This window comes from Gouania willdenowi, chromosome 22, assembly GCF_900634775.1.
Source record: "Gouania willdenowi chromosome 22, fGouWil2.1, whole genome shotgun sequence".
Lineage (NCBI taxonomy): Eukaryota > Metazoa > Chordata > Actinopteri > Blenniiformes > Gobiesocidae > Gouania > Gouania willdenowi.
The window spans coordinates 5,191,499-5,208,013 of record NC_041065.1 but is presented as its reverse complement, the minus strand read 5'-3'; the positions used below and the strand labels follow the sequence as shown (position 1 = coordinate 5,208,013).

Here is a 16,515-nt window from a genome sequence, read left to right as displayed (position 1 = left end):
GAGTGAATCTACAATAGGCAAGCAGCTTGGTGTGAAAAAATCAACTGTGGGAGCAATTATCAGAAAATGGAAGACATACAAAACCACTGATAATCTCCCTCAATCTGGGGCTCCAGGCAAGATTTCATCCCGTGGGGTCAAAATGATCATGAGAACGGTGAGCAAAAATCCCAGAACCACACGGGGGACCTGGTGAATGACCTGCAGAGAGCTGGGACCAAAGTAACAAAGGTTACCATCAGTAACACACTACGCCGACAGGGAATCAAATCCTGCAGTGCCAGACGTGTCCCCCTGCTTAAGCCAGTTCATGTCCAGGCCCGTCTGAAGTTTGCCAGAGAGCACATGGATGATACAGCAGAGGATTGGGAGAATGTCATGTGGTCAGATGAAACCAAAATAGAACTTTTTGGTATAAACTCAACTCGTCGTGTTTGGAGGAAGAAGAATACTGAGTTGCATCCCAAGAACACCATACCTACTGTGAAGCATGGGGGTGGAAACATCATGCTTTGGGGCTGTTTTTCTGCTAAGGGGACAGGACGACTGATCCGTGTTAAGGAAAGAATGAATGGGGCCATGTATCGTGAGATTTTGAGCCAAAACCTCCTTCCATCAGTGAGAGCTTTGAAGATGAAACGTGGCTGGGTCTTCCAGCATGACAATGATCCCAAACACACCGCCCGGGCAACAAAGGAGTGGCTCCGTAAGAAGCATTTGAAAGTCCTGGAGTGGCCTAGCCAGTCTCCAGACCTCAACCCCATAGAAAATCTGTGGAGGGAGTTGATAGTCCGTGTTGCTCGGCGACAGCCCCAAAACATCACTGCTCTCGAGAAGATCTGCATGGAGGAATGGGCCAAAATACCAGCTACTGTGTGTGCAAACCTGGTAAAGACCTATAGTAATCGTTTGACCTCTGTTATTGCCAACAAAGGTTATATTACAAAGTATTGAGTTGAATTTTTGTTATTGACCAAATACTTATTTTCCACCATAATTTACAAATAAATTCTTTAAAAATCCTACAATGTGAATTCCTAGATTTTTTTTTCACATTCTGTCTCTCACAGTTGAAGTGTACCTATGATGAAAATTACAGACCTCTGTCATCATTTTAAGTGGGAGAACTTGCACAATTGGTGGCTGACTAAATACTTTTTTGCCCCACTGTATAACGAAGAGTTTTAGTTTGCTGCCAAATGGCAATTTATTATCAGGCAGAATGGGCGTCTGGGAAGAGCTGATGTGTTCTCTGCATTAAATTTGCCAAAATCTCTGGCCTTTTTGCAAACTACACAAGCTACAAAAAAGCTCAGTTTTAGGGTGCAGGACTAATGTTGTCTCCTGTTACTTACCTGTGACTGCAATGTCTTTAAAAAATTACATTTTTTATCTAAAATATATATATATATATATATATATATATATATTTTTATAAATTATTGTTTGCAGTAACAAGGAAGCATTTCCGTATCTAAATAGTTGTATTTTTTTACATGTTTATAATACAATAAGTGTGGTAAACAAGATGGTAATGTCTTCTCTCTTTTCTTGCTCACATCTCTGAATCATGTCGCTAAGGCCTTTAGAAGAGAACAGTAGCGTAAGAACACATACTCCATAATCAAATCTGCTCATTATTATTTTCAACTCTACCCTGGCAGAACAAATAATGACTTGATGCTGATTGTTTCAGCATCACATAGAAGTATCAGTCTTTCAAATGAATTAGAGGTGCATTGGTGATAGTGAGCGAATGATCTAATATGTCATAAAAAGGTCGCTCCCTGGTATAATTCTGAAGTGCGTTTTCTAAAACAGGCATTACAATAATTGGAAAGGAAGTGGCTTTCTTCAAACATAGTAGAAGTTCATATTGCCTGGAGAAAGAGTTTGTTAGCTTATATAAAAGCTCTTCGCAAAGCTGGAAATTCCAATTATTCATCTTTAATAGAGGAAAACAAAAATAATCCTCCGTTTCTATTCAACACTGTAGCCAGGCTCACCTAAAGCCACAGCTCTGTTGAACCCTCTGTTCCTGTCAACCTGAGCAGTGACGACTTTATCAATTTCTTTACTGATAAAATTCAATTCATTAATTTCAACAATTAACCCCCCCCCCCCGTAGGATTGCTCAATAATTTGTTAAACAAAGCAGCTCCTAAAACTACCCCAACATGCAGCCTTTATTTACTTAGTTTCACTCCACTTGGTCAATCTGAACTGACCTCAATAGTTAATGCTTCTAAACCCACAACCTGCCTTTTAGATCCTGGCTTTAGAGCCCATCACAGCACAGAGACTGCCTTAGTAAAAGTAAGCAATGATCTCATTTTAGCCTCAGACATAGGGCCACAGACACAGTTCCAAGCTTACAGGAATCCCCCCTCCCTGTCTCCCAGAGTGGACACGCCCCTCCCTGGACATTGAAACCATGAGCTGACCCTAGTTTCCATCATCTGGTGTAGACCCCATCACTTTGGAAATTCTCAGTGTGTGTGTGTGTGTGTGTGTGTGTTCGTTGCCGTGACGATGTGCCGCAGCCCTACTACTGACAGTCGCACCGTAACGTATTATATTTAGTTTCTCTTCCTATGTTTTCCAAAGGAAAAGCAGCAGTAAAGTCATTAATAATAATTCATAAAAACTATCACTGATCATGTGAACAGTTTGGGAAAAGAGAGATGAGTGAAATAAATGAATGATGTGGGAGAAATACGGAAGGGAGTGGGGAAATGTTTGTGACGTCTGTGTGCGCTGACAAGGTGGCTCTGAAAATGAATGGATGGATGGATGGTTATTTGTGAGTGTGGCTGGGTGCTGGAGCACTGGGTTGTGAGTGTGTGCTCGTGCCTGTTGCCTTTTATCAAAATACACAAAACTAAATATTTACGCAAAAAATACACAAAATGACTCCAGAATCACTACAATAGCAACAAAAAACAATAATTATACAAAAAATCCACAAAAACACAACAGAAAGATACAAAAATACACATAATGACTCCAAGCTTCTTGGTGATTATCAAGCTTCTTTAAACACCTTGACAACTAAACTGGATTATATGGATAACATCATAAGACAAAAACATTGTGCTTGATGGAGTTTCTGATTTAAAGATGGAAATATTGAGTGAAACAGTCTAAGATAAAGAAACTGTTTTTGGAGTATCGTAAAAAACAGTGTGCTGTGACCAAGCACTCATTAAATAGTGGAGGAGGCCTGATTAGGAATGGGCCACACCTGGGTGCAAACATGAGGGAGCTACTCAATCACCAAGCACTCACACAGACATCACTGGGGGGTGGAGCCACAAGCAGGAACACCTGAAACACAGACAAGAGTTAAACACAAGACTAGACTCAAAATAAACAAAGACACAGAATAACTAAACTTAACCAACAGAACATGACACTTCTCTGACAAAGTTAGCATGAAACACAAAGAACTGCTTTCACCACCTAGAGAGGAGAAAAGTGAACAACCAACTGGTTGTACATCCTCCTATAGATCCAGTGTAAATGCCTTCCATTCTAAACGTATTTACTGTTGTTTGTTTGGTTGTTTCTAACTCTTCATGTCACTTTCACAAAGTTTCTCTGTTAGTGACTTAGTCTTTAATCCATATGATATTGACGACAAGGACAGATCATATAATGATTTGATTGATCCAGATACAAATAGTTTAAATTTAAGGCCAAATAATAAATGCAATTATTATAATGAAATTGACTTTAATTCATTGCTCAAAAGTAAATCAATTCAAAATGTCTTTTCTAGCTTTCACTTAAATGTCCGTAGCTTACCAAAGAATTTTGACGCATTAATGCAGTTCTTATCAACTTTAGAACATAAATTATCTGTGTTTGCGCTGATTGAAACATGGCTTAAGGAGGATAGTGAACAATTTTACTCTGTACCCCAATATAATGCAGTATATGTCTGTAGGAAAAAACAAAAAGGGTGGTGGAGTTTCTGTTTTTATACATGAGAGGATTTTTATTATTTTGAAAGCGAGGATCTGAGTAGAAACGTCATTTATAGAAATTCAAAAATGCAGCAGTTTTGGGGGTCAAACCTTAATCATTGGTTGAATTTATCGGCCTCCTGAAAATGATATTGGTATTTTTAATGAGGCGTTGTCCTCTACACTGGAGATGATAAGTGTTAAAAATAAGACTTGTATCCTCCTTGGGGATTTTAATATTGATCTTTTGAAACATTAATTCAATTCTTCAGTTGACTTCTTAAATACAGTATATACCTATTATTTTTATCCACTTATTCATAAACCCACAAGGATAACTAAATCAACTTAATTGATAACATATTAACAAACTATTTTGTAAATCCAATTATTTCAGGTGTTATGCTTGCTGATATCTCACATCATCTCCCTGTATTTCAGTTTTTTTTACAAATCCCAGTTTCTGACATTGTAGATTTAACCAGAGAAATGAGGAATGTTTTAAAACCGCACTGGCTCAGGCAACATGGGATGAGGCTTTCAAACACCAGGATGCCAAGATGACTCATCACGCATTTATGAATATATTTTCATCCTTGTTTGATAAATCATTCCCTTATGTACAAAGTAAAAATAAACAAAGGAAAATGTCTAAGCCATGGTTTACACCTGCTTTACAAAAACCCTCTATTACCAAGAATAAATCTCTCACTCGTCCTAAGCCTTTAGATATTTCATACTATAAAACATATCAAAATAAATTCATTAAAATTCTCAATGCTGCCAAGAGAAAATATTTTTCTGAAAAGCTGGCAAATTCAAGTAAAAATATACAAGAATATCTAAACACTTGACAGAAAATGATATCTTGTATGACCATCAGTATGGCTTTAGAGAAGTTTGTCGATAAAGTCACAAAAGATCCAGATAACAGAAATGACACTATTGGTATATTTTTAGACTCGTCAAAAGCATTTGACACTGTTAATTATAATATCCTGTCAACAAAATTATAAAATCATGGTATTAAAGATGATGCCTTAAAACGGATACAAAACTATTTGGATGAGAGAGAACGATTTGTTTATGTTAACAATCAAAGCTCAAACAGAGGTAAACGCAGATGTGGGGTACCACAGGGTTCCATTATGGGACCTCTTATTTATAAATCATGTCGATGATTTAAGTAATGTTTGTAATAATGTACTGCCTCTTATGTTTGCTGACGACACATGTCTTTTATTATCTCATTCAAATTATAATTGTTTAATAAGAGAAGCAAATGAAAAATGATCAAATATCTCTAAGTGGTTTAAAATAAATCAACTCTCTCTAAATATAAAAAAGAACTAATTTCTTGATATTCAGAAAAACAAGATTCATTCAATCAATCAATCAATCAATCTTTATTTGTATAGCGCCAAATCATAACCAATGGTATCTCAAGGCACTTTACAGTAGAGCAGTCTTAAGGACGGACTCTTCATTTTATGGATACACACATATGCATATATACGTATATACACATACATATGTATCCCACACCCAACATGAATTCATCATGGCGGCAAGGAAAACCTTCTGTTAAGCAGCAGGAACCTTGTGTGGATCCCATTCCTATGATGAACAGCCATCCACGTTATGCTGTGTTGGGTGTGTGCAGAGAAGAAGATGCAGAGCTATTAATTGATGGAACCACAATTAGTCAAGTTACTCAAACTACATTTTTAGACCAAAAATTAACCTGGAAATCTCACACTCAAAATGTTTGTCGAAAAATAATGAAATTTATGAGTATTTTGGGTAGAATTCACTCCTTAATAGATCCTAAATGTATGATGACATGTATTATAGTTGAGTTTATCCACATATAACTTACTGTAATATGATTTGGGGTGCTACATGCCATACTTCTCTGGATAAGATTTTAGTGATACAAAAAATGTTTCTAAAAATTATGAATTTTTCAAATAGAATGTCCCCATCTGCTCCTCTTTTCAGGAAATACAATGTTTTAACAATATATAATGTTAATATCTATTGCACTTGTCTGTTCATGTATAAATATGTGCATATGTCCAATGTAATGCCCAGAGCTTGTAGCAATTTTTTCATATATACTTCAGATGTTCATGCCTCCTCCACCAGGCATTGCAGAGATTTGCATCTGCCCTTCTGTAGAACTTCAACCAGACAAAATACACTCAAATATAGAAGAGCTCACTCCAGCAGACAGCAGAGGTTGGAAGTGACGGATGAGCTTATCCACTTCAGCATCACCAAAATCTTAAAAGATAAAATAAGATAATGCTTTATTCATCTCACAATTGGATGCATTTACAGTGTTACAGCAACAAAGCAGGATAGCAGAAGGAAAATCACAAATTGCAAAAATTCAATTATATAATATAAAAATATGATTCAATTTTTGCACACATTTTTGTGTGATTTTTCTTCTGCTATCCTGCTTTGCCACTGTAAGGAGGTGTTGAAACACGGAAAAATTTTGTATAATATAACGTTTTAGAGTCAAAAACGTATGTTCAAAGGTTTGTCAACTGCATGTGAACTGCTAACCTGTAAAACTCTGGAAAACAATAACAATGAATAAGAATTTGCTCCCTGGTAAAGATAGTAGTTCTAACAACCAGTACAATGATAAACTTACAGCCTGTGCAGCAGTACGGGGACGCATTCATCTCCAGGTGAACAGCGTCCGTTTGCTGATCTCCATGTGTGTGATAAGCCCATGTGTCTGTGTTAATGTCCGCATGTTTATGCCTCCATCCATCCCCTTTTTTCATTATATCCATGTCCTTTAAGGCTTTTATTAAATAGTGTCGGTTCTATTCCGGGCCGCCATGTTGGATTATGTCATCACCCAGGTCGTCATCGCCGCAAGTCGCACATTAATGAATTAATGAATTAATGAATTAATGAATTAAAGCAGAATTAAGTGTTGTTCACTGTTTACAAGAAAGAGGAATTATTTAATAAGAATTAAAAATGGAATAAACCAGCCACCTAATTCGGAATTAGGTTTAATTTGGAATCAAGTGTTTACAAGGTCAGGTTACAGAGGAGTTAACTTTTATTCCGCTTTAAAGAGGAATTAAAGCTCTCATGCCAATGAGCTGGTTCTTTGCTTTGTTGCTTTGATCAGCATTACGAGGCTTCAATTGGATGCCCTCATAGGTGTATGTTTTCAAAAAATTGGCTCAGCTAAGGCCCAGGTCTACAGTAGTGTAGAGATATTTATTATATTTATTTATTTTTAAATTATCTATTTATTCATTTCATGACTCATTGTATTCAATATCACACACGCACACACAATCTAAATCCAAATCCAATATAGGATAAATACCTTGACTTGTACTTTTGTATGACAGCCTGAGTGGAAGACAGGCAGTTCTGAGCCTCAGCCACGGTTGCTGATGACTTTTACAGTGACTGAGATAGATTGGTGAGCTGGTACAAGGCGTCATGCAGGAGGCAGGAGAACTTCAGGACTCCACCATCCTTCACAATACTGAGAAATCCCTGGGCCTTGGCTTTTTGAGCTGGACTGATGTCAGCCTGTTGGGACAAGACGCAACAAAAGTGAATTATATCAGAGCAAATCAAACTGATGACTTAAAATGAAAGAAAACAAACATTAAAATATCAATCTACACTGATTGTTATAGTATAACTTGATCTGATTTGGGTGGCATCTGGCTTCATGACAGCTTGTAAGCCGACAAACTGAACCTGGACTTGCCCTGCAGTGGTGTTAATGACATATACCACTTCTTCCTCCATCACTGCACTATCCATCGATCCATCAGACATAACTGAGATGAACATGACATTGGACAAACTCTCCCTCAGTTTTCTCCTCTTATCCTCAGCAATGTAGTGTATAAATTGTTTTGCCAGGTAGCCATTTCTGTAAGTCTCTCCTATCTTCAGACCCTTCTGACTATCAACCCTGAAAGTACATACAAATGTTATACAATACAGCCATCCATCGCACCTGTTCGCTTTACATAAAAATCATTTGGGGTTAATCTGGTGTATAAAAACTATTCTAAAACAAGCAAACTGCCCGCACCCCCCACCACTCCCCGTTGAGGTTACGTGGCGAAGATTTAAAGCTATCATTTAAAACGACGCTAGCTAGCATCACATCATTTGTTATTAGGACGTTTCATCATGTAAATAGTATGACTTCACTTAATCGCACATCCACGTGTAGTCTGTGAAGGGTCTGGTTTTCAGCTTCATCATGTCAAACTGAGAGGCTTCCATTGCTACGCGGCTCTTTGAGGCAACACTGTTTTCCAACACACCCACATTCGCGTGCTTCGTCGTCAGGCTCTGGAGGTGGCTTTTGGCGGATTAATGATCTTTTATCGCTTCCACTTTGAAAATATTAGTAGCAAATGGTTTGTTTTAAAATTGTCCTCAGTGTAGACTCTGCAATCCTTGCAGTACATAGTATTTGTGTCTTGCTCAAATGCCAGCCACTCACGACCCAACATCCATTTACAATTAAAGCTCCTCAATTTCTTCTTTTCAGATCCTCTTTCATTTTCCCCTGTGTCAGCAACAGCCTGCCTTTTTTGCAGTTTAGGTTTTTCAACATCCGATAAAAATCTATACGTTTGTTTGTTGTTTTACATCTTCATTCCGTTTGACTTCTCCGATAACGGACCAACAATCACGCTAACGTAAGCATGTAGCCAATTGTTGTGTGATATGTCACGGCATAATGTTCATGAGAAATTAGAATTATTACAACCAGCAGGGTTGCCAGATTTACATTGTGTTTTAAAGTCTAAACACACAAAAACCCTCAAATTTATTGGCCGAAAACAGTCCAATCTGGCAACAATGACTTTGTTGCATCATTCCTGCAGCCTGGCGATTCAAACAAAGTTACGTTTTATCCGCGTTTGGCGGGTGTTAATTTAAAGCCCTGGTCACTAAAAGGTCTCCAGTTAATTCAGAATGCTGCAGCCAGAATACTAACATTTACTAACAGGAGAGATCATATTTCTCCAGTATTTTCCTCCTGTTAGCCTACAAAGCTCTACATGATCAAGCTCCCATATACAGTATCTTAAAGACGTGTTAGTGCCCTATCATCCGGGCAGAACACTCCGCTCTCAGTTTGCTGGTTTAGTTCTTAAAGTGTCTAGAAGTAGAACAGGAAGCAGATCATTCAGCTAACAGGCTGCTCGCCTTTGGAACCAGCTCTCAGTCTTAGTACGTGAGGCTGCTACTCTCTCCATCTTTAAGGCCAAACTCAAAACCTACTGATTTGCTAAAGCGTATACCGTATAATAGAGTTAACCTAACCACTAGGAACAAAGCCCTAAACCTAAAAATAGGAACTAAAAACGAATATTATATAGTAGAACACCAACACTATATTCTAACACAATCTACCATCTACACAAAGCTCTAATGGGCTGCAATGGGTGAAATCCAGTAAGGCAAAGTTGTGACGGTGTCACGGTCTGAGTTTACCTTGTGCTGAGATCAATTATGAGCATGCGCACTACCAGAAAATACATTTATGCTACTTCCTTAGCTTTTTTCTAGGCTCCTTTTCTTGGGGAAAAACTTACAACTGCTCAATATACGAGGCAGGAGAAATGTGTTTTATAATGTATTCTATGCAGTTTTTTATTATTAGGTGAATTGAGTTTGTGTTAAAAAAATGTTTTATAATTTATTCAATGCAGTTTTTCTTATTATGACCTGTATTCTGTTTGGATAAAATTAAAGCATCTGTTGGAAAAAATATGCAATAAAACTAAACTAAAACTGAAATTATAATAAAACTCTGAACGAAAAGAAATTATTTATTTCCCAAAAAAACATGATTATAACATTCATTGCAGTAAATAACAGTTAACCTCATGTAACTTTATTTTTTTTTAATCAGTATAATCCAGCACGTGTACATCTCAGTTTGTAGCAGTCACGTACTGAGATTTTAAGAGAATCTCAGCACGGAGGGAAACTCAGACCATGACACCAGGTTGTAGCCAACCCCCCACTTCTGAACCTCGTTGTATACCCATCACATTGCTCACACACTCAAAAAAACAACTCTTTGAATGAACATAAAAAAATCATGGAAAGTATTTCCACATAATTAAATGGCTTTCTTTCAGCATTAAGCAATTTTGTTAGTCCAACTTGATGCACTTGACTTGGTTCAACACTATATATTAGGGTTGATTTAACTTATTTTCTAGGTTTGGGACCTACTTAATTTAGATGTGTTGGATCAAATTAATTCATTAGGGTTGATTTAACTTGGTTCTTAGGGCTAGAACTGACTAAATATAATAGTATTAGATCCACTAATTTGACAGTAGTGAAATTACAAAACTATCTTAAGTTGATCCAACCCAAGTAAAATAAGTTAGCCCAACAGAAATGGTTAATGCTGAAAAAAAGCCATTAAATCACATGGAAATACTTTCCATGATTCAATTAAGGTAATTTAAAGAATGCAATTCAAGTGTAAACACTTAAAGGTTTGCAGTGAATAGTATCAACAAAGACTACAGACTGCTTGGTGTCATGGGTAGAAAGAAAAGACAAATAGTAGATATTGCCATAAAAATGTATTTTTTCAAAAGTGCAAAGTTTTACACCAACAGTTGCTTGCCACAGAACAAACATTTTTTTTAAGTGCCAAGAGAATGAATTATAGCACCTAGTGCTATGAAAGAAAAAAAGCATAACATGTAGATGCTGCCACAAAACTTTTTTCCTCCAAATAAACAATAATGCAACAGTTTTTGCACCTGTATGTGCTGTTGAACTTACTGAAACACACGTTAACAGAAGAACATGTTCATACCACATTTAGGGGATTTACAGAATAAAACCAGTTCAAATGTAACTAAGAAAAATAAAAGTACTTAACCCCCACCTGAACCAAGCACATTGTCTCCAGTTTGGCATTACCCAAATCTAAAAGCTCATAACAGCAACAAAATTGTGACACAAATATGAAAATGCAACAAAAAAGCAATGAAAAAGTGACAGAAATGTGTCAAAAACAGACCATTCCCATCACAAGTGATAGGAATGCAACAAAAAAAAAGGGTTAAAAATTTTTTAAAAAGTGACAGACACAGCAACAACGCAAGGAAAAAGATTTGTTTTGATACATTTTGTAGCTTTCAAATGAGGCCTAAAGTCAGTGAACTCATGTCGAGAAGGTTTTAGATTTGGGTAAAACTGAACTGGAGAAAATGCACTCGGTTAAGGCGGGGGTAAGAGGTTTTGACAATCTGTCAGGGACTCCTTCACATTTAACCGTCATCGGAGCGCCTTGACTAACGGCAAAGCAATGTTTTGAGAACTTGTATCTTCCTGGATAGTCTGTTTCCATCTAGTTCCATTATGATCTTCTGCAATGCTTCAAAGGTATATTTTAGCTCTGGAGGGTAGCTCAAGTTTAGAGCATACACAAGAGCAAGCAACATTGCCACAGCAAAAGGCACATTTACCAACCCATCGAGTACTTCCACCCCCTCCAGAATGATTCCAACATCATCGGGGTCATCACCAGGCTGTGCTCCTTCATGTCGCATGACAAAGATTCCAAAGACCATCTCTGCCATGGCCGTTCCAATGTTTCCGTCAGCCGTCTGACAAAAAACAAAACAAAAACATTAACAAAGCTCCTTCATTAGCCGTCCAGACATGGATCTCTTTAACTTCATGTCTCTGTGACATGAAGTTAAGTGATTGGAAGGAAGAGACAGAAGGAGTTAAAGAATAAAAAAAGCTTATTACTATGTATAAACTATGTAGCTTCTTTAAATTTTAACAAGCAGCTAACTCCCTCTGAGCTAAAGACATTTGAGACCTACACATCTTCTCACCTAAAAAAATTCACTGTTTCAGGTCGACGAATTTTTCGAGCAGGCACTTATGCAGTTGAATGGCAGATACAGGCGTGGTCAGACAGGACACTCTTGCGGTCAGAAGTTGCTGTAATAAATTGAGAGAACAATTAATAATTATATCAATTAATGCCCATGAAAAAAAGCATGTAATCACTGACAGACGTGGATCTACAGCTCACAGACAGACTAGGAATTGATCAATAAACAGACATAATGAGTTCAAAACATAACCTTTTAAAAATGATATTAGTGTTTTCATGTTAACAAGACAGAACAGTCTCATGTGTATCCGTATGCATTTCAAACGTAAATGAGCCATAAATAACATGATTATGATAAAAGTGCTCTCGTGACTGATATTTTTAGCACCGTTTCTGAATGTTTTGTATCATTGTAATATGAAATGGCTTTTCTTGTACTTTGAGTCATGTTATCAAATATTTTCAAATATGATATTCTGTTTCCAAGAAATTAAGAGGAAATTTACTCATTATTGCATCTCATTTTTTATAGACAGACTTTTACACAGCAGATTAATTAATAATTAAGTTTCTTTACTCGTTTACATTTCCTTGAGCAAAGTCGAATTCCCTTTAAAAGAAAAGTTATAGCTGACAGAATCTAACATATGAATTTTATTTTTTTATTTTTTTTTGCACTGTTCAGAGACAAAACAGTCCATGTCCACAATTTACTCATTGCCTGTGCTGTATTCATTTAATGAATAGTACTTATCACTAATTGGCCTCTTTTTGCTTTTGTACAACTGTGTGGATTTCCCTTTACGTGTGTTTTGTAGACTAGAGCAACTTAGCCATTTGCCTAGACCACAGCATTTCGATTATTTTTGCTCCATCTAAATTTCGTTCAATATGGACATGCTATATCTCTATCATTTGCATTTTCTGAGTACTTTTTAGTCGCTGAGTTAGTTTTGCAGATACATTAACCCTCTGGGGTCTAAGACGTTTTTGTTGTTTTTTCATTGTGTTTGATTTTACCTTTATATTTCATATAAGGAAATCCATAAACCTTGCATGTTTGGTATCATTTTTTTAAGGAGAACCTCCCAAATATGACTGTGAAGTATTTTCTTTAATACGGCATACTGTATTAACACAGTAGATCTAAAACCACTATGAAAACTAAAATTTGAGTGGGAAAAAGTAATTTTTTTTTAATATAAAAGTCACAAACATTTTTAACGAATCATTTTTATTGCTTGTTTAGCAAATCTAAACTATATATTTCAAAAACTTATATACAGATGAATCAAAAAACACAGTTATATATAGATATTTACAGTGAAATGGAAGCAATGTCTCAATTGATTTTGTACAACTATTTACAAAAAAGTATGAATCACAAATACAGGGAAATGCTAATTATTTGTGCCTCATTGTGTTGATATAAAACAATAAACAAATATATTTGACACTACACTACACTCTAATATCACTCACTACACACTAACTAAACAGTCAAATCACAGTAATAATCACTATTTTCTCAAATCTCTCAACTCACCCTCTTTCTCTGTCTCTGTTTACCTGACGCTTGAAAACAAAATTCCCGCTATATGTGGACATTATGATTGGACAATGGCCTTCTTGCTGCACAACACTTTCGCTTTCGTTTTAGCGCTCTGCAGCGGTCTTCCTGCACGGACAGCTCAAGAAAATGTCACAAAAAAACACACGCACATTTTCCCTCATAACTCCACTTCTATTTGGCCTATCAACATGATTTAAAAACTGGTTTGTAGTTTGACATCCGCACTTTCGAAACGGAGATCTAAGGACGCGTAAAGCGGCTTAACAATCGCCCAAGCCGCTAATGTTGCTAACTAGCCGGCTAGCGGCTAGTTAGCAACATTAGCGGCTTGTAAACACTGCAGACCCAGCACTGAGGCACAAAAAGACAACATTTAGCTCTGGTTAAATCTAGCACTGGTTCTGATTTAGGTAGAGATCTGTAAGTAAGACCTCTCTATGAGGAATATTGTATTTCCATGGAAGAATTCACCAGTGTGTTGCTCTTAGCTCTCACCTGAGAGGAGTGTCCCGTAGGTGCGCTGCGCCGCACACCAAGTGGTATCTGTTACTTTTATCGAGACCACATTTATGAGTACAAGCGTGTGGTACATCAAGAAACGCACGCATGAAGCACAAAGCAAACGTCAGCGGAGAATACAGAGGAAAACAATCGTCAGTGGACAAAACAGAGACAAAATAAAAGAAACAAAATTAAAAAAAAAAAAAAAACTGTCGCACATGCAACCACTTTAGCCTCAGTCTAGATCCTTGTCAGACGGTCGACTGTTAATATTTTTAAAAACAAACTATAATTTTGACTAAATATCGCTGAAAATGATGGACTACTACTATTTCTGCATAGTATTTCGTTTGCATTAAGATGGATGACAATAGATTTCTACTTACCAATTCCATGTGCACAGCAAAGGAGGTCGTCTTCCCATGTTTCCTTGTAAAGTATCGCGAGAGCAGGGTCTTCTCGTTCAATATGCGCTTTGCTTTTCCCGCCCACCATAAGGACGCAATTGCCTCACTTTATGCCAACATGAATGAATCTAATAAATTCAATTAGTTGTCAGATTTCATGCATTCATCATGATTTTATCATGTTCATCTTGGAAACATGAAATTATAGCTTTAATTATACATGTTACACTTTAGTAAATGTAACAGCCCACCAGTTTGCCTTTTTTGAGTGCACTGCTTACACACCATTTAAACTGATGTCCATCACATATTCATTCTCATTCCACTGTAACTGTATTCCTGTATCATGTTTTTTCTGCAGTCAGTGCCTTCTCCTCGCCTTTTCCTGTTCAGACAGTTCCTGATCTGTGGTTCACGGCTCAACTAGACTGGGACACTCCGATGTTCTATCTCTCTATCTCATTCTGTTCCTCCTTCTGTCCACTAACCCCAACCAGTCAAAGCAGATGGCTGCCACCTCTGAACCTGGTTCTGCTGGAGATTTATTCCTGTTAAAAGGGAGTTGTTTCCTCCCACTGTCACTAAAAGAAGTTTAATTGAATTTAATTAAACTTTTGTGTAGTATCGGATGTTAGTACAGTACAGCTGGTCAATGAGACTGACTTAAAAAGAAAATTCAAAGAGGTTTGTTTTGATTTGACCTGAAAATCAATAAACATTGATATATTTGATTGACATACCGGTCCTATGTAAATGTGTGTCTGGGCCAGTTTTCCATTGTGGAAACCATCGACCAGCATTTTGCTTTTCTTGGGAATGTCTCTTCATCCACACACTTCCTTAGGATGCCACACTGCAGCTCAGGGATTTAATAGTCAGATTTTCATAGTCTTTTGCAACCTTTACTTTTGCGTGTCCTCTTGCTGTTGAGTCTCCTGTATCTAAAAGACAACAGTTCAAATATTTACTACAAAGGTAAATGTGTTTTAAAATACATTTTAAAAATATATAATTTGGTATTTTCATATTTTGATTCATTGTTTGAAATATGTTTATTGATGGGTTTTATTTGTGATCCTTGACTTCTCTTTCTTCTCTTGCATGGCAGTGCAAGCCAGGTACAGACAAACCGCCCAATCAGACAGAATAATGTGTGACCCAGAGGGAAGGGAAAGTAAAAGGGCACAGTATCAATAATACATATTTAGAAAAACTAATAATAAATAAACAAAGATCTTTTCTTGTTAAATGTTTTTGTTGAATTTGTAAATATTTATGGGTGTTGAAATGGGTTAAAAGTGGAAGTCACCCACACTATTGGGTTAGACCATTGTCTATTTAGGGGCTGTAAATGTGAGTTTGCGTTGATTTTTTCTATTGCTTGTGAAGGGGACACACTGTTTATCTAGTGGTGTGTAAAAATGAATGTCCGGTGCTATGACGTTGAATGGCTTCATTAGTTTTCTTTATTTTTCACTTGGGCACCACGGCTACTAGCTGTAACAGAACCATCTAACTCTTACATGGGCATAGGGCTCGCTTGAAACATCTTTTTTCATCTGTATAAGAAAAACTCAATAATTTCAAATGCTCTTTGTAATTGTAACATAAAAAGTCAACTAATCAGATCAAAATCAAATGACCTTTTTCCAGCATACATGAGAATGCAAAGCTAAAACTTTTTTTTTAATTATTTTTAGGATCCCCGACTATGCTCCCTTGTAAAGTGTCAGGTTTCACATTGATATCATAGATGCTAATGCTAATTACCAAAAGGTCAGACACTTTGCAACATCCTTTAACCACCATCTGTTGAACATGACTCGTGTGGTGCAGAGCCTGGCACCATGAGCTCTTTATGACAGGTCGCCTCATCAGGTGGTCCATGGTCACATTTGTCACGGGTCCATTTATGCTTAGCTGTAACATGATGAAGCAACCCCACCCACATGCCCTACAACAAAATAAAATTTGGAAAAGAAAAACATTTTCATGTGCCAGAAATGCGCCTAAACCAACAAGTGATGTAGCAATCATCTGCAGAAAAATAATCATTTCAACATGAATTGTTGTGTTGTCAAAACTATGTCAACAGAGAAAGAAAACACTTCCTTGATGTACTGCAATTTCTTATAAAAATAACTACTTACATTGAGCATG

The 16,515-nt window shown here is 36.9% G+C and overlaps 1 long non-coding RNA gene across 1 annotated transcript; it reads right to left on the bottom strand.

Annotated features, from left to right (window-relative positions):
• Positions 1–10,120: 10,120 nt before the first annotated feature.
• LOC114456585 (uncharacterized) lies at positions 10,121–14,624 on the bottom strand. The gene is made up of 3 exons (XR_003672850.1): positions 14,335–14,624; positions 11,870–11,978; positions 10,121–11,632 (listed from the first exon to the last, which is right to left on the bottom strand). It is a non-coding gene; the product is annotated as an uncharacterized LOC114456585 (long non-coding RNA).
• Between the last annotated feature and the right edge of the window lie 1,891 nt (positions 14,625–16,515).